The following is a 25,226-nucleotide window of genomic DNA, read 5'->3' as shown; positions in this document are numbered from 1 at the left end:
TTGTAGTTGACGTGCTAATCCCACTGCTGCCACCAATTTGTAACGAACTTGTAAGGCCACCGAAACTCACACGTTGTTGTAACGGCTGTCGTCGTCAGATGAGGAGGAATCAGACCAAAGCGCAGCGTGGTAAGTGTTCATGACTTTTTATTTGAACTGAACACTAAAACAAAAATAACAAAGTGAATAAACTAAACTGAAACAGTCCTGTCAGGTGCAAAACACTAAACAGAAAACAATCCCGCACAAAAATCTGCGAGCCTAACAGGCTTAAATAGACATGAATCAAGAAACAAAATAAGCGACAGGTGCAACCAATAAGACCAAACGAACAGAAAAGGAAAAAGGGATCGTTGGCGGCTAGTAGACCGGCGACGACGACCCCCGAGTGCCCGCCCGAATAGGGCGGGAGTTGTGACAGTTGTTTGTTGACTAGTGTAAACAGTCTAAGACACTGATTTCCCATGGAATAATAGTTGATAGTTTATTTGGATGAACAGACAGTGCACCCCAGCACTGACCAGCAGCACACAACGCCTTTCCAAAAACTCTCCCTCAGCATCCTCACATAGAGCAACTCATTTGCATAACATTGTGTGATAGGCTGAGAGATTTTCGAATGTGTAAAACATTTCATTATGTTTCAAAAGAGACAAGCATAAAAAGATTTAGAATTAGATTTTTCCTAGGTGCTTGAAGATAGGCCCACCTGAAATAACAGATTTATTTACAACCTGTGTGTCACGTTCTGACCTTTATTTCCTTTGTTTTGTCATTATTTAGTATGGTCAGGGCGTGAGTTGGGGTGGGCAGTCTGTTTGTTTTTCTATAATTTGGGGATTTCTATGTTTCGGCCTAGTATGGTTCTTAATCAGAGGCAGGTGTCATTAGTTGTCTCTGATTGAGAATCATACTTAGGTAGCCTGGGTTGCACTGTTTGTTTGTGGGTGATTGTCTATGTTGATTGCTTGTTTCAGCGCAGTTCGCATTAGCTTCAAGGTTGTTATTTCGTTTATTGTTTTTGTATAGGGTTTCAGTGTTCAGTGTTTTCTTTATTAAAATTAATGATGAACACATACCACGCCGCATTTTGGTCCTCCGATCCATCTCGCCTCTCCTCTTCAGATGAAGAGGAGGACGACCGTGACACTGTGATTGATTTTACAACCGTCCCAAGAAAGATTGGATGTTGGAATGAATAGGTAGCATGTTATGAGATTACAATGAATTACATTGACAGAGGTTGTTTTATAAGGAAAGCTCCAATATTGGTTTATCAATGACTGAACGTTCATGACTATTCCACCCATCAAGGGAATCAAAATTCAAGAGTTTAATTTCACTACCAAAATTCAAAGCTCTAGATTGTGAAGCTTTCCTATAGCTGACCCAAAGCAGAGGCATTAAATCAATCACGTTAGAAATAGCCACTATTTCAAGAGTCATCAGGAAACTATTTTCCTACTATTTGAACAAGGATAGTGACCAACCTTATCTGACCTCCATAACCACAACGTGACCAAAACAAATCATTGTGACCTGCTTTTCCGCCTAGCAGAGAACAAACATGATCAGATTAATGATAGTGTGAAATGACATGAAAAGTGCTAAACCAGGAGTGAGAGAATGGAACATTTCTAAGTCTGGTGAATGTGCCATCTCCGCAGGAGTGCATTGCCCTGTGTTGCCCAGACACACAAACACACAGCCAGTTCCTGAGATCCATCTGTATTGGCATGGGGCTAAAGAGATGACCAGAACCCTGACCCCTTTCTTCCACTCAAACACACATCTGGTATGTATATATTACACTGTATGTTCTTAATAGATATTAATGATGATAATGGAGGCTAATAGAATGACCTTATTTGACGGGATGTAGTAACCATGAGGATTACATAGTCAATTAGGAGAATGCTCATGTCAGATGGAAAATATCAGCATATTCATGTAGCTTGATTCACTTTGCATCTGTAAAGTGTCCAAGCTGTCTCATGTCAAAATATCGGACTTCCCATTTATCATCACTGGGGAGAATGTCTTCCAAAAGGATCCAGAATATCATCTGAGTTACAAAGACCCTCAAACTCGACACCATAACATCATATAATTTCAAACACCTCCACACAACAAATCAATATGAACACATACAGATTGGCATACGTTCTCAACAATGTTTCACCGTCGTTTGATTGATTTATTCTGTGGGGCAAAATCTGGATGGTCACTTTGTCTAACTAGCATGTATTGATTCTTGTTGTTTAGTGGTGTTTCGTGTTGTTTTCCAAAGGGAGTGTATATTAGGTTACCATCCGTCCGACTACAGGCTCCTGTCCTCTCCCCCTCGTGGTCATCTGCTGAATTAGTCTCCTCTGTTGCTGAGGTTCATGGGAAAGAAGGGTTGTATTTACAGGAGATTTATTGGAGGTTTTGAACAAACACTGGAAACACCTCAACTGGATTTGATATTAAGCTGGAGTCTAATCAGACACTTGTGAATGAATACACAGATTCAGTAGAAAGAGCCACCAACTGAAGAACCGGCAGACAGCAAAAGTTCTATTTCGTAGCCACTGGAAACATACATAGTGCTTTTTATCATGAGACAAATAGTAAATCATGAAGACACAACTATAACTCTGTTGTACCTGCTTATGAAACAAGATCCTGGATAATATATTTAGTCAATTTTCCGATGCAAACTAAAGTCAGTGGTCCCTTAACTCTCTGCTGACCTTAATTTCTGAATACAACAGCACAGCTCTGAACAGAGCTAGCTAACTTTGAAAAACAAACAGAAATTCTGGTTCATTAAGATAGCTAAACGTTGATAGGTGTTTGTGGTTGAGTCAATTAGACCATGCCAATTTCAAGCTTATCTTAAAAAAATAGTTATTTTTAGAATATTTTGTCAAGTACAGCTGGCTAACTAATTGATTCTGCTTTATTGTATACCCCTCTGCACTGTGGAAATATATATGTAACCATCTCTTTCTGATATTACATTTTCATCACATACCAGACCTGGCTTTCCATAAATAAATAAAAACAAGAAAATGGTGCCATATGGGTTGCTTAATGTAAGGAATTTGAAATGATTTATACTTTTACTTTTGATGCTTAAGTATATTTTAGCATTACATTTACTTTTGATACTTAAGTATATTTAAAACCAAATACTTTTAGACTTTTACTCAAGTAGTATTTTACTGGGTGACTTTCACTTTTACTTAAGTCATTTTCTATTACGGTATCGTTACATTTACTCAAGTATGACAACCGTGTACTTCTTCCACCACAGGACAGGACTTACCATTTCTTCCAGTCTGGTAATACAATCAATCACTGAAGCTCTGCAAAGATTATGTGTTATTGCTGGCTTTGGTTATATTATTGTTTACTTTCACCACCAATTTATTGTCGTCATTTCACTTCAACGCCAACGCCATTATAAATACATTCGAAGAAATATGATAATATTATTTCATTGTTTTCTGCGGTGGCAAGCCCTACTTCTGCCTGGTGCCAGAATAGTAGGAAAGATCAGGGAGTTCTTTCGACAGGTCCAAGATAAACAAGGAAATATAATGATCTTCCCAGGTGATTCTATGTTTGGTGAAAACAGTAGGGCGTTCAGGCATAGAAACGTCAAATCCCAAGCGTGGGCTGCAGTGGTGAAGCATTTACGCTGCTACCACTTCAAGATGAAAGATATGAAATACATTTCATACAAACATCTCAGTAAATTGTCAGTCAAATTAAAACAGAGTACTGTGATGGCTTAGTAAACAGTATTGAAAAGATCTTACCTCAAAAACAAAACACATGAAGTAAGACATGTTAGCTGTACCAAGAAGATTGAATAGTTTTTAGCAAATGACAAAAACATAATTTACTGCCAGTGTCACTGCAATGACACTGGCATTTTATGTATCCTGTGAAAAGTAATCTCCAAACTGCCAGAGTAAGGAACGTTTCAAATGCTGGAAGCAGACATCTGTATTCTTTATTGTGCTCTCTCCATGTTTTCAGTTTGGCATTATCCTTTTTTCCCAGTTATTTTATGGGGTATAAGAGCATACACTTAATTCAAACTAATGGCTGCATCTTGAATTTCGACAGAGCGTTGAGGAAAATATTTTGTGACTTAGGAGTAGACTTTCCCATCTTAGACGTTGCACATACTACACAGTCTAGAGTAAATACTTTTACTGACATAACATGAGATTATATGACCTCTGACAATCCCTCTCTTTTACAGATCCATACATGATGCTCCAGTTGATCGGGTTACCTAGAAACTACTTTGTCTACTCTGGACCAAGTAATCACTTGAGGAACGGCAGGCATAACTCTAGCTTGCTCATAAATCATGTACTGATGCCAAAAGGACATTTGCATGAAAGACTGAGATTTGCGAGCATTTCCTCTACCCTCTGTGCTTAAGTGGTTACACAGCAATATGACATCATAAGAAACGCACAGACGGTGAGCATCTTCACGTCTGTCTCCGTGGCTTTGGCCCTTTGGCACCCTGCATGTCTACGGGGTTCCAACGTTTAGCTACTCTCTGTGGTTATTTTTATGGTTTCTGCAGCTGTCTAAGATATCTATGACATATCTTGCCTGGGGGCTATAGGTCATTTACACCAGCATGAGCCCATATCTTCACGCTCAACACACCTCTACACATGGAGGGAAGAAGAATAAGAGACTTACCAGAGGATGTAAGAGCCAAGACCAATCTGTATCTCCTTACTGTGTTCACACATTGTTATGTGGGGTGAGCTCATCGGTCTGTCTGTCTGTGGAGTGTGCAGACAACCTGGTGCTTTGGGCTGGTGCTGCCAAGCTGAGGCAGACAACCTGGTGCTTTGACTTTGTGCTGCCAAGCTGAGGCAGACAACCTGGTGCTTTGGCCTGGTGCTGCCAAGCTGAGGCAGACAACGTGGTGCTTTGGGCTGGTGCTGCCAAGCTGAAGTAGACAACCTGGTGCTTTGACTTTGTGCTGTCAAGCTGAGGCAGACAACCTGGTGCTTTGACTTTGTGCTGCCAAGCTGAGGCAGACAACCTGGTGCTTTGGCCTGGTGCTGCCAAGCTGAGGCAGACAACCTGGTGCTTTGGGCTGGTGCTGCCAAGCTGAAGTAGACAACCTGGTGCTTTGGTCTGGTGCTGCCAAACTGAGGCAGACAACCTGGTGCTTTGGCCTGGTGCTGCCAAGCTGAGGCAGACAACCTGGTGCTTTGGCCTGGTGCTGCCAAGCTGAGGCAGACAACCTGGTGCTTTGACTTTGTGCTGCCAAGCTGAGGCAGACACCCTGGTGCTTTGGCGTGGTGCTGCCAAGCTGAGGCAGACAACCTGGTGCTTTGAGCTGGTGCTGCCAAGCTGAGGCAGACACCCTGGTGCTTTGACTTTGTGCTGCCAAGCTGAGGCAGACAACCTGGTGCTTTGAGCTGGTGCTGCCAAGCTGAGGCAGACAACCTGGTGCTTTGGCCTGGTGCTACCAAGCTGCGACAGACACCCTGGTGCTGCCAAACTGAGACACTATGGTGCTTTGGCCTGGTGCTGCCAATCTACTGCTGGATGGTGGTGACAGTAGAATTCAGTCTCAAGTAAATCACTAAAATATATATCCGTCGTATCCCTCCCTTGGTATGCTCTCTGGGAGATTACTGGCTTCGTCCTTTATTACTTACTTTGTCTGTAATACATTATGTGATTGTTCTACCTAGCTACACGACATGACCAAAAGTATGTAGACTTTATGTGCTCGTCGAACATCTCATTCTAAAATCATGGGCATTCATATGGAGTTGGTCCCGCCTTTGCTGCTATAACAGCCTCCCCTCTTCTGGGAAGGCTTTCCACTATATGTTGGAACATTGCTGTGGGGACTTGCTTCCATTCAGCCAAAAGAACATTAGTGAGGTCGGGCACTGATGTTGGAACCCCGACTGGCTTGCAGTCACCATTCCAATTAATCCCAAAGGTGTTCGTTGGGGTTGAAGTCAGGGCTCTGCGTAGGCCAGTCAAGTTCTTACACACCGATCACAACAAACCATTTTCTGTATGGACCTCACTTTGTGCACAGGGGCATTGTTGTTCTGAAAAAGGAAAGGGCCTTCCCCAATCTTTTACCACAAAGTTGGAAGCATAGAATCGTCTAGAATGTCATTATATGCTGTAGCGTTAAGATTTCCCTTCACTGGAACTAAGGTGCCTAGCCTGAACCATAAAAAAAAGCCCCAGGCCATTATTCCTGTGTCCTACCACTTCGCGGATGAGCCGTTGTTGCTCCTAGACGTTTGTACTTCACAATAACCGCACTTACAGTTGACCAGGGCAGCTCTAGCAGGGCAAAAATTTGACATACTGACTTGATGGAAAGGTGGCAGCCTATGACGGTGCCATGTTAAAGTCACTGAGCTCTTCAGTAAGGCCATTCTACTGCCAATGTTTGTCTATGGAGATTGCATGGCTGTGTGCTTGATTTTCTACATCTTTCAGCAATGGGTGTGGCTGAAATAGCCAAATCCACTAATTTGAAGGAGTTTCCGCATACCCTTGTATATATAGTGTATCGTAAGATGAATGCACTAACTGTAAGTCACTCTGGATAAGAGCGTCTGCTAAATTACTAAAATGTCAAATGTAAATGTCATACATCACATTGAAAATGCATTGGTTTAAAACAATACATGTACAGTTCTTATGTTTTGACCGATTCCTACAAGGAGATGGTGAGGAGTAAAGGACACACATGTCAGTCTAATGTATCTTCACTGAGAGTGTGTCCCTGAGGGATTGTGGCAGGCAGAGATGATGGAAGAACCTGTCAGGTCAGACTGTATGGTCACTCACACACACCTCTTTCAGTGGACATTTCTCACTTCCTCCTTCAACTACATCAAATTCACTTCATTTGCCTTTTACAGACATTTACCTTGTCTTGCTTGCATGTGTTTTTCTGCCATTACTGTCTCCAGATTTGTTGAGATCTATTTTTTTCTATGAGATCTACAGTATAAGTTGGTTGTCAGTTTCATGCCCATGCCCCTCTTTCATATACAGTGTTGGACAAGGTCTTTCTCCATCTGGAAACTGGGTATTCGAAAATCATCTGCTAAGAACTGTAACAAGCATAAAAAACTCAATGCAATGTATTGTAAGTCATTTATAAAGTCTAATTATGTTTTCTAGAAACAGGGTTGGTTAGAATGTTAATGAAAGACAAAAACTCATTTCACATTCCCAAGACAGCTTGAAAATATTTTCTAAATAAAACATTTATAGCATCCATACTTGTGTGTCTAAATGTGTCATGACAAAAACCTAGTGTTTTTATTTGTGGAATTCAAAGAAGTATATGTCTACAGATCAAAGAAATTAGAAAGTAAAGTGTACCAGCAGAGGCTTGTTCTGTAGCCTCAAAGACTCAAACAATCAATGTGTATATTTCTATTTGCCATACATCTATTGAAGTTACCCCTAAAGATTCCATACCAAATTGTTGACATCCCAGTAATTGATTTACTAAGTTAATTCTTAGTTGACACGAAACAAATATCAAAGCTAACTTTTAATCCGATTTATGCTGCGTTTACATGCTATGAGGTACAAGGCAAACCGGATGTCATTGTTTTCAATGAGAGCACAACGGTAAATGCCGTTGAGGCTGGTGGTGAATGCCTTCAGCCACCACGGTAGATGGGACTTGCTGCCAGAGTTCAAATATTTAAACTTTTGCCATCTGCCGTAGCGTTGTTTTCTGTTTGTTTACTGAAATCAGCATAGCAACGCTATGCAAGTCAGCATAGTGCTGGCTTTCTTTTGCCTTAACCGTCTTCCTTGTCCCGTTATGCCAACGTGTATGGCGTTTCTTTGGTCCCTCATCTAAACGCAGCATTATTCATAGCGCATGCAAGAACAAGACATAAATAAAGAGAAAGAGAGAGAGGGGGAATGAGAAAGAGAAACAGTATCATGACACAAGGCGAGACCCAGATGCAGATGGTTGAAGTTTAAGATGTTTAATAATCCAAAAGGAGTAGGAAAGAGAATGGTTGTGGACAGGTGAAATGTCAAAACCAGCACAGAGTCCAGGAGGTACAGAGTGGCAGACAGGTTCGTGGTCAAGGCAGGCAATGGTCAGGCAGGTGGATACAGAGAATAGAAACAGGCAAGGGTCACAAATGCTCTCCATCCAACCTCACTGAGCTCGAGCTGTTTTGCAAGGAGGAATGGGAAAACATTTCAGTCTCTCAATGTGCAAAACTGATAGAGACATACCCTAAGCGACTTACAGCTGTAATCGCAGCAAAAGGTGGCGCTACAAAGTATTAACTTAAGGGGGCTGAATAATTTTGCAGAGAGTTTTTGATTTGTTAAAAAAGTTTGAAATGTCCAATAAATGTCGTTCCACTTCCACTTCCATTTTGCAGAGAGTTTTTGATTTGTTAAAAAAGTTTGAAATGTCCAATAAATGTCGTTCAACTTCATGATTGTGTCCCACTTGTTGTTGATTCTTCACAAATAAATACAGTTTTATATCTTTATGTTTGAAGCCTGAAATGTGGCAAAAGGTCGCAAAGTTCAAGGGGGCCGAATACTTTCGCAAGGCACTGTGTATATATATATATATATATATATATATATATATATATACATACATACATATGTGTATATGTATATACATATATATATATGTGTATATGTATATATATATATATGTGAGCAAGTTTCTCTCCCTCCTCTCTTTCTCACTCTCCCACATCCTACATCTCTTATCTATACACCCTAGCTATCTCTCTCCCCCTCCTCTTTCTCACTCTCCCACACCCTGCATCTCTTATCTATACATCCTAGCTATCTCTCTTTTGCACTCTCTCTCTATCTCTCTATCTCATATATATATGTATATATATGAGATAGAGAGAGAGAGAGTGCAAAAGAGAGATAGCTAGGATGTATAGATAAGAGATGCAGGGTGTGGGAGAGTGAGAAAGAGGAGGGGGAGAGAGATAGCTAGGGTGTATAGATAAGAGATGTAGGATGTGGGAGAGTGAGAAAGAGAGGAGGGAGAGAAACTTGTTCACATATCCACCGTAATTTCATGATAACATACGTATGCACACCAGCAAATGCGTAACATGTTATTTACTATTGATTGTATTACCATATACTGTACCGCTCGCTCACTCAGATATAAGTGTAATTCAAACAATAGTTTTATGTATAGCTCCAGTTGCCGTACCTATAGTGACTATGATCTGACACACCCTCAGAGAGAGAGAGAGACAGAAAAGCAGACAGATTATTTGATTTATTTATGTATTAGGATCCCCATTAGCCAGTACCAATGGTGACAGCTAGTCTTACTTTACAATGTACATACATGTAAAAACATTAGGATGTAGTGTGTGTGAGTGTGTGTGTGATGCAGTCAGTCTTTCCTCAACTCTCAACCAAGAGAGACTGGCATGCATAGTATGCATTAGCCCTCTGATTGCAATGGCGAGAGAGAGAGAAAGACAGAGAAAGAGACAGAGAGGGAGAGGAGGGTCGAAGAGAGAGACAGCGAACGAGAGAAAGGGATTCCCTCATAATGTGGGCACATTATTGTTTCACAGAGAGTGGTGATCCCGGTCCTGGTACAGATGCCACGCCAATGTCACGGTCAGTCAAATACAAGATGGAGGAATGTGATGGTAGCAGTTTTACAGCAGAGAACCTCTGCATGACTGGTCATGCATCATAAGGCTTGTAAAGTCTGCTCTAGCACGATCAAAGCTGAGGGCCAGGTAGGCAGGTTACACAGAGTTGACATTGTGCAGAGTAGAAAGTTCCTCATAGGTGAAAGGGTGAAGTGGGGTGGGAGGATGTATCTGTTCTCTCCTTGATAAAAAAAAATGGTGGATGTTTGTAGATCAAAAGTTAGAACAATCTTGTCTGTAGCTTTGGGAGGGGTCCTTACTTTCTTTTCTTTTAATTTTTTAGACCTTTTCTATGTGGTGAGTTCTCATTAACATATTCATGTATTTTCTCTTGACCATCTGGGCTTGATTCTTATTTTGTTCTCCGTTACAGAAACTAGTGGTGTAAAATACTTTTAAGTTAAAAAAAAACATTAAAGTACAACTTAGTCGTTTTTTGGGGTATCTGCACTTTACTATTTATATTTTTGACATAATGTACTTTTTACTCCATACATTTTCCCTAACACCCAAAAGTACTTGTTACATTGGGAACATTTAACAGGACAGGAAAATGGTTCAATTCACACACTTATCAAGAGAACATCCCTGGTCATCCCCACTGCCTCTGATGCGGCGGACTCACTAAATACAAATGCTTCATTTGTAAATTATGTCTGAGTGTTGGAGTGTGCCCTTGACTATCTGTAAATGTAAAACAAATTTTAAAAACAATTGTGCTGTTTGGCTTGACTAATATAAGTCATTTTTACTTTTACTACATAAGTATACTTAAAACCAAATACTTTTAGACATTTACTCAAGTATTATTTTACTGGGTGACTTTCAATTTTAGTTTAGTAATTTTAGTTTAGTCAGTTTAGGCATCTTTACTTTTACTCTAGTATGACAATTGGGTACTTTTTCCACCCCTGACAGAAACAGACCTCCTTCCTTCTCAGTCTGATTGCTGTCTGTCAATCTGTGGATGGATTTATGTTCTGAACATGCATAGCCACCACATCAGACCCCCTCCGCCTTCTCCATTGGAAAAGAAATTACAGAATTACACACAGTAAACCGGCTGAAAGTCAACCTGGAAAATGATTAGACTGATGAGATAATTGTTTATTGCCGTGTTAAAGGCTCTCACCAAATCCCACGCATGTTTGAGTGTTTAAATCTCCTCTCCGTCAGCAGAAAAATCTAATCATCAAATCAAACACTTTTTTTCACATGCGCCGAATACAGCTGGCGTAGACTTTACTGTGAAAAGCTTGCTTACGAGCCCTTTCCCAAAGATGCAGAGTTTAAAATGTTTTATTAAAATAAAATAGTAACACAACAGGAATAAAATAAAATACAAGAATGGAGCTATATACGGGGAGTACCAGATCAATGTGTAACTATATACGGGGAGTACCAGTACCAGATCAATGTGGAGTTATATACGGGGAGCACCAGTAACAGATCCATGTGCAGAGGTATGAGGTATTTGAGGTAGATACGTGCATGAAGGCAGGGTAGGCGTCTGGATAGATAATAATCAGACTAAAATCAAGAACAGAGTAGCAGCAGCAAATGATTGTGTGTGTGTTTTGTCGGTTTGCTTATGTGTTGTGTGTGTGTGCTTATGCATATGTAGTTTATGTCAATGTATGTGGGTTTTGTGTGGGAGTGTCAATGTAGTGTGTATATATATTCTAGTGAGTGTGTGTAGGGTCAGTGCAGATAGTCCGGGTAACCATTCAGTGACTATTTAGCAGTCTTATGGCTTGGGGGTAGAAGCTGTCTCGGAGCCTGTTGGTCCTAGAGCTGATGCTCAGGTACCGTTTGCCAGACGGTAGCAGAGTGAACACTCTCCGTTTTGGGAGGCTGAACTCATTATTTGGGGCCTTCCTCTGACACCGCTTGATAGAGAGGTCCTGGATGGCAGGGAGCTCGGCCCCAATTGATGTACTGGGCTGACCGCACCCCCCTCTGTAGTGCTTTGCGGTCAAGGGCAGCGCATTTGCCATACCAACCAGTGATGCAGCCAGTCAAAATGTTCTCGATGGTGCAACTTTTTGAGGATCCAAGGGCCAATGCCAAATCTTTTCAGCCTCCTGAGGAGGAAGAGGCTCCGACTGTGCGGGCGTGTGTGGACCATGTTAAGTCCTTAGTGATGTGGACGCCAAGGTACTTGAAGCTCTCAACCCGCTCCACTACAGCCTGTCAATGTGGATGGGAGCATGCGCTCCCCTTTTTTTCCTATAGTCCACGATCAGCTCCTTGGTCTTACTGACGTTGAGGCTGTTGTCCTGGTACCACAGTGCTAAGTCTCTGACCTCCTCCATGTAGGCTGTCTCATCACCATCGGTGATAAGGCTGTCGTGTCTTCAGCAAACTTGATGATGGTTTCCGAGTCATGCGTGGCCACGCAGTCATGGGTGAACAGGGAGCACAGGAGGGGACTAAGCACACACCCCTGATGGGCCCCGTGTTGAGGGTCAGCGTGGGGGGGGTGTTGTAAAACTACCCTCAACACCTGTTATACCACATAGTTATTTCCGTTCTTGTTCAGGTGGGAGAGCAGTGTGAATAGCAATTGAGATAGCATCATCTGTGGATCTGTTGGGGCGGTATGCGAATTGGAGTGGGTCCAGGGTGTCTGGGAGGATGGTGTTGATGTGTGTCATGACCAGCCTTTCAAAGCAAAATTACAGATGTGAGTGCTACAGGGTGATAGTGATTTGGGCAGGTTACCTTGGAGCTCTTGAAATGTGGATGCGGATCCGGCACTTGCTTGTGGCATTTCTGTGAAATGTGGATGTGGATCCGGCACTTGCTTGTGGCATTTCTGTGAAATGTGGATGCGGATCTGGCACGCGCTTGTGGCATTTCTGTGAAATGTGGATGCGGATCTGGCACGCAGCCCTTGAGTTTGACATATGTGATCTATATAACTGGGTTGAAATTTTTTTTTTATGAAGATGTTCGGAAATACAAAAGATTCTATTCTGAGAGAATGTTTGCATTGTCTTACTTTATTTTCTTCTCTTTGGGGCAGAGGGCAGAAGGTTGCCAACTTATTCCCATGTTATAACCATACAAATTACCATAAGGTTGTCATTATAGCCATTGATATTTGCATTGCTTTGAGTGTCTCCTCTCCAGGCGCCATGGCGCCACGTGCGCGTCTCCTCTCCTGGCGCCACGTGCGCGTCTCCTCTCCTGGCGCCACGTGCGCGTCTCCTCTCCTGGCGCCACGTGCGCGTCTCCTCTCCTGGCGCCACGTGCGCGTCTCCTCTCCTGGCGCCACGTGCGCGTCTCCTCTCCTGGCGCCACGTGCGCGTCTCCTCTCCTGGCGCCACGTGCGCGTCTCCTCTCCTGGCGCCACGTGCGCGTCTCCTCTCCTGGCGCCACGTGCGCGTCTCCTCTCCTGGCGCCACTTGCGCGTCTCCTCTCCTGGCGCCACTTGCGCGTCTCCTGTCCTGGCGCCACGTGGGCGTCTCCTCTCCTGGCGCCACGTGGGCGTCTCCTCTCCTGCACTCAAGGTGTCAAGTGCGCTCACATTCCTTCTGAGCAATGAAAATGTTATTTCCCTATATACAGCCTCATGTAAATAACCCACAGCCACCATGTAAATAACCCACAGAGATGGCACCATTGTGTAACTAATAGCCTTACTTTCTCATGCTCACTCTGGATTGAACTTGTTAAGCAACTTGTTAAACAAAACCCAGCCCAGGCTACGTTACTGGCCATATAGGATTTCTGTGAGCCAACTTGATCTCCATTGGAGATTATGTAAGTAGGAGGGAATGGCAGCCAATATGCTTTCTCTATAAATACATGTTACACTGTTTGCTGATGGCACTGATTTGTGGAGAATTCAACACTTCCAGTCAATGTGCTGATATGGGATTTCTGTTGTCGGAAACTGTTAGAAACTACATCTCCGCTGAAATGGGTAGAACATTGGTTTATATCATTGTAAAATGCATTGTGGATGTCTTTTTGTCATCTGAGAAAACATTGTGCAGTCACATTTTATATTGAGGTCCTGAAACAGTCCAAGTTGCTTTAGGCGCATAGGTGCAGGTGGGTACTAAACTACAGTTACTATGTTGTAACACTGTAATGAACACTAAATGTGTGAGTACTCACTTAAGTGAACAGGTTAAAGTTTACAAACTATTTTACCTGACAGGTGTGGCATATCAGTAAGCAGATTAAACAGCATGATCATTACACAGGTGCACCTTGTGTTGGGGAGAGCAAAAAGGCATTGCCAATATGTACAGTTTTGTCACACAACACAATGCCACAGATGTGGGTTCATTTCAGGATCACTTCAGGATTCATTTTGCGATTGTTGAGCCATGTTACTCGATTTGCCAGACATTGCCAGACATTTCCAATGAAAGCACGGCCATGTACATTGTGTGAACAATCAGTCACCTAACTGACATACCAAATAGGGAACTTGCTTAATGTCCCTATGCCCCTGATTCATCAACCATCTTTGACCTCATAGCTTAAAGCACAATCATTCAACTCAATGGTTTACGCTGCATTAAGATAAATTACATGGATGGTGCTGAATTGCCTATGTTCTCAATGGTTCCTGGTATTTTGGTTTACTTGGGCATGATCTGTTTAAACCTGACCACCTCTGTTTCTCTTGGAGGCTTACATTAAGAATTTCTCTCTCTGTACAGATGGACCTCCGCACTACCACATCTGCATGGTCAGGTGAATGAAAACAATGTATACCTGTAACCCTGATGATGCAAAAGGAAGCTGAACAGAGAGGCTAGTATGCTTGGTACTGATTGACCTGTGAAACATTGTGTGGTACTATAAATACAACATATGTCAGTACACAGGACCTAATCTCGTCCACCAGCCGGCTCTACATGCGGTAGCAATTGAGGCTGGGGACGAGGTTACACAGGGCCATGTCCCCAGGTCATCAGATTATGATTGCAAATGTTGAATCCTTGATATGCATCTATAAGACGTTTGCCATCTCCTCCAACATCCCGCTAATGTCCTGGTATGGCGTTCCAAGATAGTAACCATGCAGAAAACAACAACGGAGAGGAGAAATTAGACACTTACGTGACATCGTGACAGTAGGAAGGAGACACTCGAAGCAATCCAAATATCAATGGCTATAATGACAACCTTATGGTAATTTGTATGGTTATAACAGACCTTCCAACACTTTAGTTCACACATTTGTCAGGATTCTGCTTTCTATTTCGTCTCTCAGCTCCTGAGGTTTTGAAAAATAAACTCCTCTCTGTCCTGGTGTAACTAACAGCAGATTAAACTTCCAATGCATTGGCATCCATCGTCCCCAGGCTGTTTCAAGATTCCATCCACTTCAAGCGAAACACTCATGCATTCAAGAGGGCCTGTATTCCATCCCTGCAACAACAACCTGTTTTACATTCATATCTTAATGCAGACCTATAATATTCAGGTTGTTTGGTTACAAATGTGTTCTAAATCTACACTGGCTCTATACAACGCTTTATTGCCGCATAAGACTGCCTTATTGTGGATTTGAAAATATCATTAAGGAATACGCCCACTCAATTTTCTGTGACCGTACTGGTAGTCTTTCTTTCTTCATTTTTTCCCCTCTAGCATCTCCCTTTCCCCCTCCCCCCACACAAATAAACATGAGCATCAGAAAACAAAAGCAAACAGCCATCACACACAATGAGATACGTCCAGTTGAAACAACAATGAGCAGGTGGCTACATTTGCAAGGCTTGTTGAAAGTGCAGTGAAGCGAGAGATAACGCAGAGATCTGCCTCCATCAGTCCTTCTGGGCGATGTCTCCCAATCAAAACACATCACACCAGATGAGTGACAGGGAGGTAACTGCCCAGAGCCCACCCAACTTGATCGAGTCAGCCCATGGTACACCAGTGTCCGATGACGTTGTCCACAGATGGATTTCATCAACTCAGTACTGTCGATGTATATAGCCAAGTTATCATTACTCATTGTGTACTTTACTGTTAGCCTACACCTGTTGTTTACGAAGCAGCTGACAAATCCAATTTGATTTGATGTTTTCAACATTTCTGTGCATTCTCAAATTAAACTGTGTACCCTCTAAATGACATGAATTAATAGCAATAGGAAAATCGGTCTATACTGCATAAAGAGTTAAAGTTGCACTAGATAGAAATCAGAGGTCTGTGGATGCAACGGCAGAGTTGTACAGTTTCTTAAACTGTACAACTTTTGTCAAATTTACAGTAACTTACTGGCAGTAATTGGCCAGTAAGTTACTGTCATTTATTTTACAGTACAGCTACTGTAATCCATTTTACAGTACCAAATATGTTACTGTAATTTACAGTATATTACTGGAATTACCCATGCAACAACATATTACCCAGTGTTTTTTGCATGTTTTCATTTAGTGGGTGCTCTTGTCCTTATACTGAGATATTCACGATAACTTTATTTAACCAGGTAGGCCAGTTGAGAACAAGTTCTCATTTACAACTGCGACCTGGCCAAGATAAAGCAAAGCAGTGCGAAAAAAAACAGAGTTACATATTGGATAATCAAAAGCACAGTCAATAACAATAGAAAAATGTATATACAGTGTGTGCAAATGGAGTAAGGAGGTAAGGCAATAAATAGGCCATAGTAGCGAACTAATTACAATTTAGCAAATGTACACTAGAGTGATAGATACAAGTACAAATACTGGTGTGAAAAAGAGCAACAAAAGCAGTTAATAAAAACATTATGGGGATGAGGTAGGTAATTGGATGGGCTATTTACAGATGGGCTGTGTACAGCGATCGGTAACCTGCTCAGATAGCTGATGCTCAAAGTTAGTGAGGGGGATATAAGCCTCCAATTTCAGCGATTTTTGCAATTCGTTCCAGTCATGGCAGCAGAGAACTGGAAGGAAAGGCTGCCAAAGGATGTGTTGGCTTTGGGGATGACCAGTGATCTATACCTGCTAGAGCGCTTGCTACGGTGGGTGTTGCTATGATGACCAGTGAGCTGAGATAAGGCAGAGCTTTACCTAGCAAAGACTTATAGATGGCCTGGAGCCACTGGGTTTGGGGACAAATATGTAGCGAGGGCCAGCAGACGAGAGCATACAGGTCGCAGTGGTGGGTGATATATGGGGCTTTGGTGACAAAACAGATGGCACTGTGATAGACTACATCCAATTTGCTGAGTAGTGTTGGAGGCTATTTTGTAAATTACATCGCCGAAGTCAAGGATTTCTGTTTGAAAAAGCTAGCCTTTGCTTTCCTAACTGACTGTGTGTATTGGTTCCTGACTTCCCTGAAAAGTTGCATATCGCGGGAACTATTCAATGATATTGCAGTACGCCACCGTATGTTTTTTGTGCTGGTTGAGGGCAGTCAGGTCTGGAGTGTACCAAGGGCTATATCTGTCCTTAATTCTAAATTGTTTGAATGGGACATGCTTATTTAAGATGGTGAGAAAATCACTTAAAGAACAACCAGGCATCCTCTACTGACGGGATGAGGTCAATGTCCTTCCAGGATACCGTGCCCGATTGATAAGAACTTGATGCCAGAGCAATGAAACACACAATGCAACATAGTAAAAGGGACTATTAATCAAATTGTATTTGTCACATGCGACGACTACAGATTTAGATCTTACAGTGAAATGCTGTTGACCCCCTTTTCGTAGTATCCAATTGTTAGGCTCGTACGGGCTCGGGAGAGACAAAGGTTGAAAGTCATGCGTCCTCCAATACACAACCCAACCAAGCCGCACTGCTTCTTGTGTTTATAAGGGCTGCACATCCAACCCGGGAGCTAGCCGCACCAATGTGTCGGAGGAAACACCGTGCAGCTAGCAACCTTGGTTAGCGTGCTCTGCGCCCGGCCCGCCACAGGAGCCGCTGGTGCGCGATGAGACAAGGATATCCCTACCGGCCAAGCCCTCCTTAACCCGGACGACCTCCCGGGCGCAGCCGGTTACGACAGAGCCTGAGAGCGAACCCAGTGTCTCTGGTGGCACAGCTGGCACTGCAGTACAGCGCCCTTAACCACCCCGCCACCCGGGAGGCCCCTCAGTAGCATACTGTTGCGTGCATACTGTTGATTAATACAGTAAGTTAGTGATTAAAAAAGTAAACGGCTAACCGTGTACAGTATTCTTTGCCATAAATTGTCAACTATATAAGTAATACGGAAGTCAAGCATGAAATATTCACATTTGGGTTGTGGCAAAAACAAATCAAGAGAGTGAAAGTATGTTAAATCCACATTTAAGTCCTGTTATGTAATATCGCAGAAGACGTGTTTCCTGCTGTATCATTTTGTGTTTATAGGGCTGCTCCTAGTCTTCCTGACCAATCCGCCCTTCCCAGTAAAAACATACCTTCGACTCCCAGATGAAGGAATGCTATTCTACCTAACAGTGTAAACCTTAAAGCCATAGTTTTCACAAAGAATGTTTAATCAAGTATCTGAATACATTGCTGTACAGCTTTTTTGCTATGCTGAATTTAGCAGTCTCTCAACGGGGATATAAGTGTGATAAATGTAATTTCAGTGTCAGGTAGCGATGGAAATTAAGCAGGACCAATTTGTTAGAAGCCAGAATTGTGGTGCCTCATGGACCTTCACAGCTGAGAAAACCTTCTCACAGAAAAGTGATTCTAATGAGTTGGCACAGGAGAGTAAAATAAATATAATTTCCAGACTTGCCACCAACTTTTTTGAATGCCATTTCCCTTCAAATATTCACATTATGTTGATGTAGCCTCTTCTAGCACACGACCCCTTAAGGTTAAACACTATTTTATGATTTAGAGGCGATTCAAGTACCAACAATAAACCTCTTAGTGGGCAACATATACTGGCTGAGGCCTGTGGTTTACAGTTCAATTGCTGAATGAAATGTTGCCAGAGGTATTCAATCTGACAATCATTGCATCCTCTTTCCATATGAGGAGCTACAATATTGCTTTGTCAAATGACCCCCTTACAATCCCTTCCAACTGGCCAAATGTACTGCATGACAAAAGCTCAGCAAATGCATCACATCTGTTTTGAAATGGCCTGTGCACATTGAGTTTGTTACGCCTTAACTGTGCAAATAAAGTTAATTGAATTATGGCTTTTAATCCGTGAGTGCATACATTTGCCATTGAAATACAACATTTTAAGTGTGATATAAAAATGTCTCAAATACTTTGTTTTGTCTAAGTATCCAAGTGATAATATGAGCAGTCTATACTACACTTCAGCAAATCACAGTCAAGTCACATACAGGGAATATTTTTCCAGGAACTATAGTATTGGCAAGCTTCACTCTGCTCATCAAATGATTTTTACAGATGAGAATAATTACAGGAACTACACACCTCCAAACATTGGAAACAATGTTGATTCAAACAGTGTGTGCCCAGTGGGTTGAGTCATGTCGCATGAGACGCTTAAAATAGCCCATCAGGTTGAAGACAGCAAAGATCATGTTCCTCATCAAAAATCTCCACTAACCAAAACACACTGACTCCATGGTCTGCTGCCAGAGGAAATGAATTTTCCATGTGCCATAGATTGGGTCCGCTACCCTTCTATGTAAATGTATCTATTTCACTGGCTGGGAGACACGTGGTATACAGACCCATTTTAAACCAAACCTTGTCTAAAGTACAGTACCTTGCTCTATCATTGAGTGACACAGGGTGTTGACAGATCTCAGTAGCGTGAAAGTCTAATATCTGCATGTATACATATCTTCTGTCTGTAGACAAGTGTGATTCCTCTTTAGCCTATAATGAATGTCGCAATCTGTGTTGACAAACAAATCATGACACTCCCCTTTTTTAAATTTTACCTTTATTTAACTAGGCAAGTCAGTTAAGAACAAATTCTTATTTTCAATGATGGCCTAGGAACAGTGGGTTAACTGCATTGTTCAGGGGCAGAATGACAGATTTTTACCTTCTCAGCTCGGGGATTCGATTTTGCAACCTTTTGGTTACTAGTCCAACACTAACCACTAGGCTTCCTGACGCCTCTGCCAGTTAAAAGATGAAGAACTCCCATTGGGCCAATACTTCAAAATGATAGCCAGCCTTATTGCCACAGTATTGTGAGTACTGTAATAAGTTGTGTCCACTTATAAATGTCACCTGTGCAAGCCAGATTGTCTCATTGGGAATGCTTGGACTGCTTTGTCTTGGTGTGAGAGATGTAAGACTAACATGAGGAAGGGCCAGAACCGCACAGACCATAGAATAAGAAATGAGGTGAACCAAATATATAACTTGTTTCCACAGAGAAGCCACCACCATTATAGGGGTTGATTGAAGCTCAATCTAAGCCAATATGACACTTCGCAAATCAATTATCTAGGCTTCGGATAAAAACGAGACTACAGCATCCATAGTGCCCATTAGGCATGCCACCTTTCGGACTGAATCCATTTGGGGCAACAGTTAGGGGCCACAGTTTTGATTCAATGTATCATTTATTGCTCACGTGCTAATTTCTGTCCATTAAGAACCAACAATTTGCTAGCTTTTTGTAGCATTTCTGACCATGCTAAAATATTTTCTAATATAGTTCTAACACTGGGTCGGTTGCTCAGCAACAACACAGCTGCTTGCACCATTCTGCCAGTCATAAGAAGTGTATGTGAACAAATCTAGGCTACTGTATATAGCTAGCTATATGGTGGTATTCAAGCTGAGTTTAATCAATAAATACAAAACAGATATTTTGATTGGCTAGGAAGCTAGCTAATGTTAGGTTGCTTGTCCAAAGTCCAGCAGCTAGCCTCTGTAGCTAGCTAACACCAGTCAGCTGAACGCTAGTTAGCTAACAAACAGGCAAAGAATGGTAACTAGCCAATAAATGTGGTTTTGTTTTGATTAGCTAGATAGCTAGCTTGCTATCTAGCTAAAGTAACGTTATACCAGTCAGATAAGAGCTAACATTGGCTTGGTAGCTAACCAACAAGTGAAGAAAGCTAGGTATATTCTGCCAAGTAAGGTTTTTCATATAAGGCTGATGTCATCATGTGTAAACTGCTGACCTATACACTTGCGTGTAATCAGAGCACAAACAAATATGGACAAATACCCTAGCGAACGTCCTTGGCTGCTATGATAGCCAGCTAACGTTAGCTGGGTAACGTTAGCCAACACATATAACCAGTTCCTGCACCACAATATCATACTTTCTTACACAAAACATAGATAGCTAACACTGCAAGTGTGCAAATGCATGCTAGCATCAGACAACTGACCAGGCTCGACTGAGAGCATCGCTGTTTCAAACATGCATGTAGAATAAATTCTCTCTTGCCTGCTCGCCATTATTATAATCCAAATGTGTTACTTTTCAGCGTGTTCCCAGGAAATCTGAAGGCACCACCCACACGTAAAAAGTAGTCAGGGGATGCGGTTCTCACAGTCGGTGCACCCAGGTAAAACAACATCCAAATCATTGAGGGGGTTCAATTAAAAACTCACCCGGGATCCCAAGTAGGAGTGTTTTGCACCGGCCGAAACAAATAACTTTCTTCTGAAACTCGTCAGTCTATTCCTGATCTGAGAAATGAAGGCTATTCCATGCGAGAAATTGCCAAGAAACGGAAGCTCTCATACAATGTTTCAGGAGAAAGTTTTTTGTTTCTAGACATTTTGCGCCTGTAATCGAACCCACAAATGCTGATGCTCCAGATACTCAACTAGTCTAGAGAAGGCCAGTTTTATTGCTTCTTTAATCAGAACAACAGTTTTCAGCTGTGCTAACATAATTGCAAAAGGGTTTTCTAAAGATCAATTAGCCTTTTAAAATGATCAACTTGGATTAGCTAACACAACGTGCCATTGGAACACAGGAGAGCCATTTCCATCTACAATAGTCATTTACAACATTAACAATGTCTACACTGTATTTCTGATCAATTTGATGATATTTTAATGGACAAAAAATGTGCTTTTCTTTCAAAGCATGGACATTTCTAAGTGACCCCAAACTTTTGAACAGTAGTGTATATTCTGAGCCATGTCCCAGTAACGCTTAGAGAATATCTCATGTCATGTGTTATTGAAGAACTGTGGCTGCAGGTTCACCTGCCTCATCTAAAGCCTATTATTTTGGGGTGTTGCTAAATGCCAACAAGTGCTAATAGTATCTAAATAATGTGTTTGAAATGCTAGATAGTGTATGTGATGTAAACAGAGAGGAATACATTCTTGGGGATCTGAATATTGACTGGTTTTCATCAAGCTGTCCGTTCAACAGGAAGCTTCTCACTGTAACCAGTTCATGTATTGATCACATTTGTACTAATACTGTAGAACTTTGTTCCAAAGCTGTATCCATACACATTGGACACAGTAATCACAATACAGTGGCTATATCTAGGAGAACCAAGGTTCCAAAAGCTGGGCCTAAAATAGTGTATAAGAGATCATAACATATTTTTTGCTGTGACTCTTATGTGGATGATTTAAGAAATATTTGCTGATCTGATGTGATAAGGAGCGTACAGTTGCTGCACTTGATGAATTTATGAAATTGCTTCTTCCAATTATTGATAAACATGCACCTGTTAAGAAACTGATTGTTAGAACTGTAAAGGCTCCATGGATGATGGGGAATTGAAAAACAATATGGTTGGAAGAGATGGGGCAAAAAGAGTGACCAATAAGTCTGGCTGCACATCTGACAGGCTGACTTAATGCAAATTGATTAATGATGTGACAAACCTTAACAAAAAGAATAAGAACCTGTATAATGAAGCCAAGATCAATGATATAAAGAATGATGGAAAAAGACATTGGCGTGCAATAAATGAAATTATGGGCAGAAAGACAAATTCAACTCCAACTTTCATCGAAACAGATGGCTTATTCATCACAAAACCATTTGATGTTGCCAATTATTTTAATGATTATTTAATTGGCAAAGTGGTCAAACTTAAGCAGGAGATGCCAACAACAAACAGTGAGCCATCCTATTCATGCATAAAAAAAATAATACTGAAAGAAAAGCATTGTAAGTTTGAATTTTGTAAAGTTAGTGTGGGTGAGGTGGAAAAATGGTTGTTATCCTGGCATTGACAACTTAGATGGAAAGATGCTGAGGATGCTATCTGTCTTATCTTTAATCTGAGTCTAGAGGAAGGTGTTTGTTCTCAGGCCTGGAGGGAAGCCAACGTCATTCCACTACCCAAGAGTGGTAAAGCTGCCTTTACTGGTTCCAACAGCAGACCAATAAGCTTGCTGCCAGCTCTTAGCGAAATGTTGGGAAACATTGTGTTTGACCAAATACAATGCTATTTCTCTGTAAACAAACTGACAACAGACTTTCAGCATGCATTATAAGCATTATAGAGAAAGGCACTCAACATGTACTGCACTGACACAAATGACTGATAATTGGTTGAAAGAAATTGACAATACGATTAGGAGAGCTGTACTGTTAGATTTCAGTGCAGACTTGGATATTATTGACCATAACCTGTTGTTGAGAAAACTTATGTTTTGTGGCTTTAAAAATACATTTCATCTTGATGTTTTGGTGCCTTTCAGGCAATTTAAGTATAATTGGGAACCTCTTTGTGGAGGAATGTAGCTGTTTTTCTGGGTGATTTGTGACATTTATTTGTGCTTCCGTGGCTGTGTTATTGTATTACAACGTGCATATATATAGTTTGGTATAATGTGTATATGTTGTACATACAGGGCACATTTGTAAAAGAGACCAAGGTCTCAATATGTCTTCCCTGTCAAAATAAAGGTGAATAGATTTTTATATATATATATATATATATAAAGTCTTTTATTGTAGTGTCACCACCTTTACTGGTTTTGATCTTATGCCAATATTACACAGATTAGCTAATGGTTACAGAAATCAGGAATCCAGGCAGGTTCTATAGTCCTACGCTGAGTATACAAAACATTAAGAAGACCTACTCTTTCCATGACATAAACTGACCAGGTGAATCCAGGTGAAAGCCATGATGTCACTTATTAAATACATTTCAGTGTAGTGAAAGACAGTTTAAATATGGATTTTTAAGCATTGAGACAATTGAGACATGGATTTTGTATGTGTGCCATTCAGAGGGTGAATGGGCAAGAAAAAATATAAATAGACTTTGAACGGGTTACTGTATTAGGTGCCAGGCACACCGGTTTGTGTCAGGAACTGCAACGCTGCTGGGTTTTTCACGTTCAACAGTATCCTGCATGTATCAAGAATGGACGACCACCCAAAGGACATCCAGCCAACTTGACACAACTGTGGGAAGGATTGGAGTCAACATGGGCCAGCATCCCTGTGGAATTACAATGTAAATGAACAACAGGCAGGTCCCATATAAATGAACACAAGACAAACAGCTCACTCAATCAAACATGATGGTCTTGTAAGTATAAAAGCAAAGCTCGCTTTCATATAATAAAAAACAGCTTGAAAAAGTAGTGGAATCATGTCTTAGTGTTGTGTGTGACGAATCCAATACTTTATCTTGTAGGCAGTACAAATCACATTATTGTGGGAGCACCTTCTCTAGTTACTGGCTAGCTGGGTCTTCAGCCAGCATGGAACAAAAGGGTGGGGTGGGGGGTGATCAAAACTCTGACGCAATTGTCATGTCAACACATCCGTCAGTGCTGCTGTGAACCTGTGAGCCGCATAACAAGAGACATGTCAAACGGGAGACGTATATTAATGGATATTATTGATGTTGTTTGAGTTGCTTTATGTATCACCAAATTTGCTTGAGATGATTTTACTGCAACACTGCATGGAAGTTTCTTGACATAGGTCATTCAAAGAGCTGTCATGAATATAAGCTCCCCACCCACTCAGCCTGTCTTTTCAAACTTCCTTGTAGTTAGCCATGAGAGAAAAATATATTTTAAAATGATGAGTATTTCTATCCCCAAAAAATATTATGGGTGATATTTTAGTCACTCAAAAGTCTATTTTACATGGGAATCAGAATGATTGTTCGGGACCTTTAAATATTGACATCTTACAGTATAGGTCCTGAATGATGGCTTGGCTGAAGACAGAGAACAGCTCGGAGTACGGCAGACACGTCCAGTTTGATTAACACCTGGCTGAAGAGTTAAGTGTTGATACACCACTCATTAGAGACATCATTAGTGGGTTAATGCTTCCTGATTCCTTGTTGACACATGCTCTACATCAAGCTCAGTCTCCCATGGGCCTGTTTCACCAAGCTAGACCTAATGTAATGGATTCTACCCTGTGGTGAATTAGTTTATTTCTACAACAGTATGTGATCTTTAGATGATTAAAGGGATTTTATAATTTTATAACAATGTACTTCAAGGAGACTCTCAAGGTCTCGGTATAGAGTAAGCAGTGGGCTACTTTCCAAGCTAAGCACAATTTCACAGCTCCTCACTACAGAAAATTAGCTTGACTTCACAATTACAAAAAGATGTGCAAGGAATATAAGACAGTATTGTTGCAATTTGAGGTAATATGGAATAGAGTGTTGCAAGCACTGGAAAA

This window comes from Oncorhynchus kisutch, linkage group LG7 (assembly GCF_002021735.2).
Source record: "Oncorhynchus kisutch isolate 150728-3 linkage group LG7, Okis_V2, whole genome shotgun sequence".
Taxonomy (NCBI): Eukaryota; Metazoa; Chordata; class Actinopteri; order Salmoniformes; family Salmonidae; genus Oncorhynchus; species Oncorhynchus kisutch.
Note: the sequence above shows the minus strand (reverse complement) of the source record.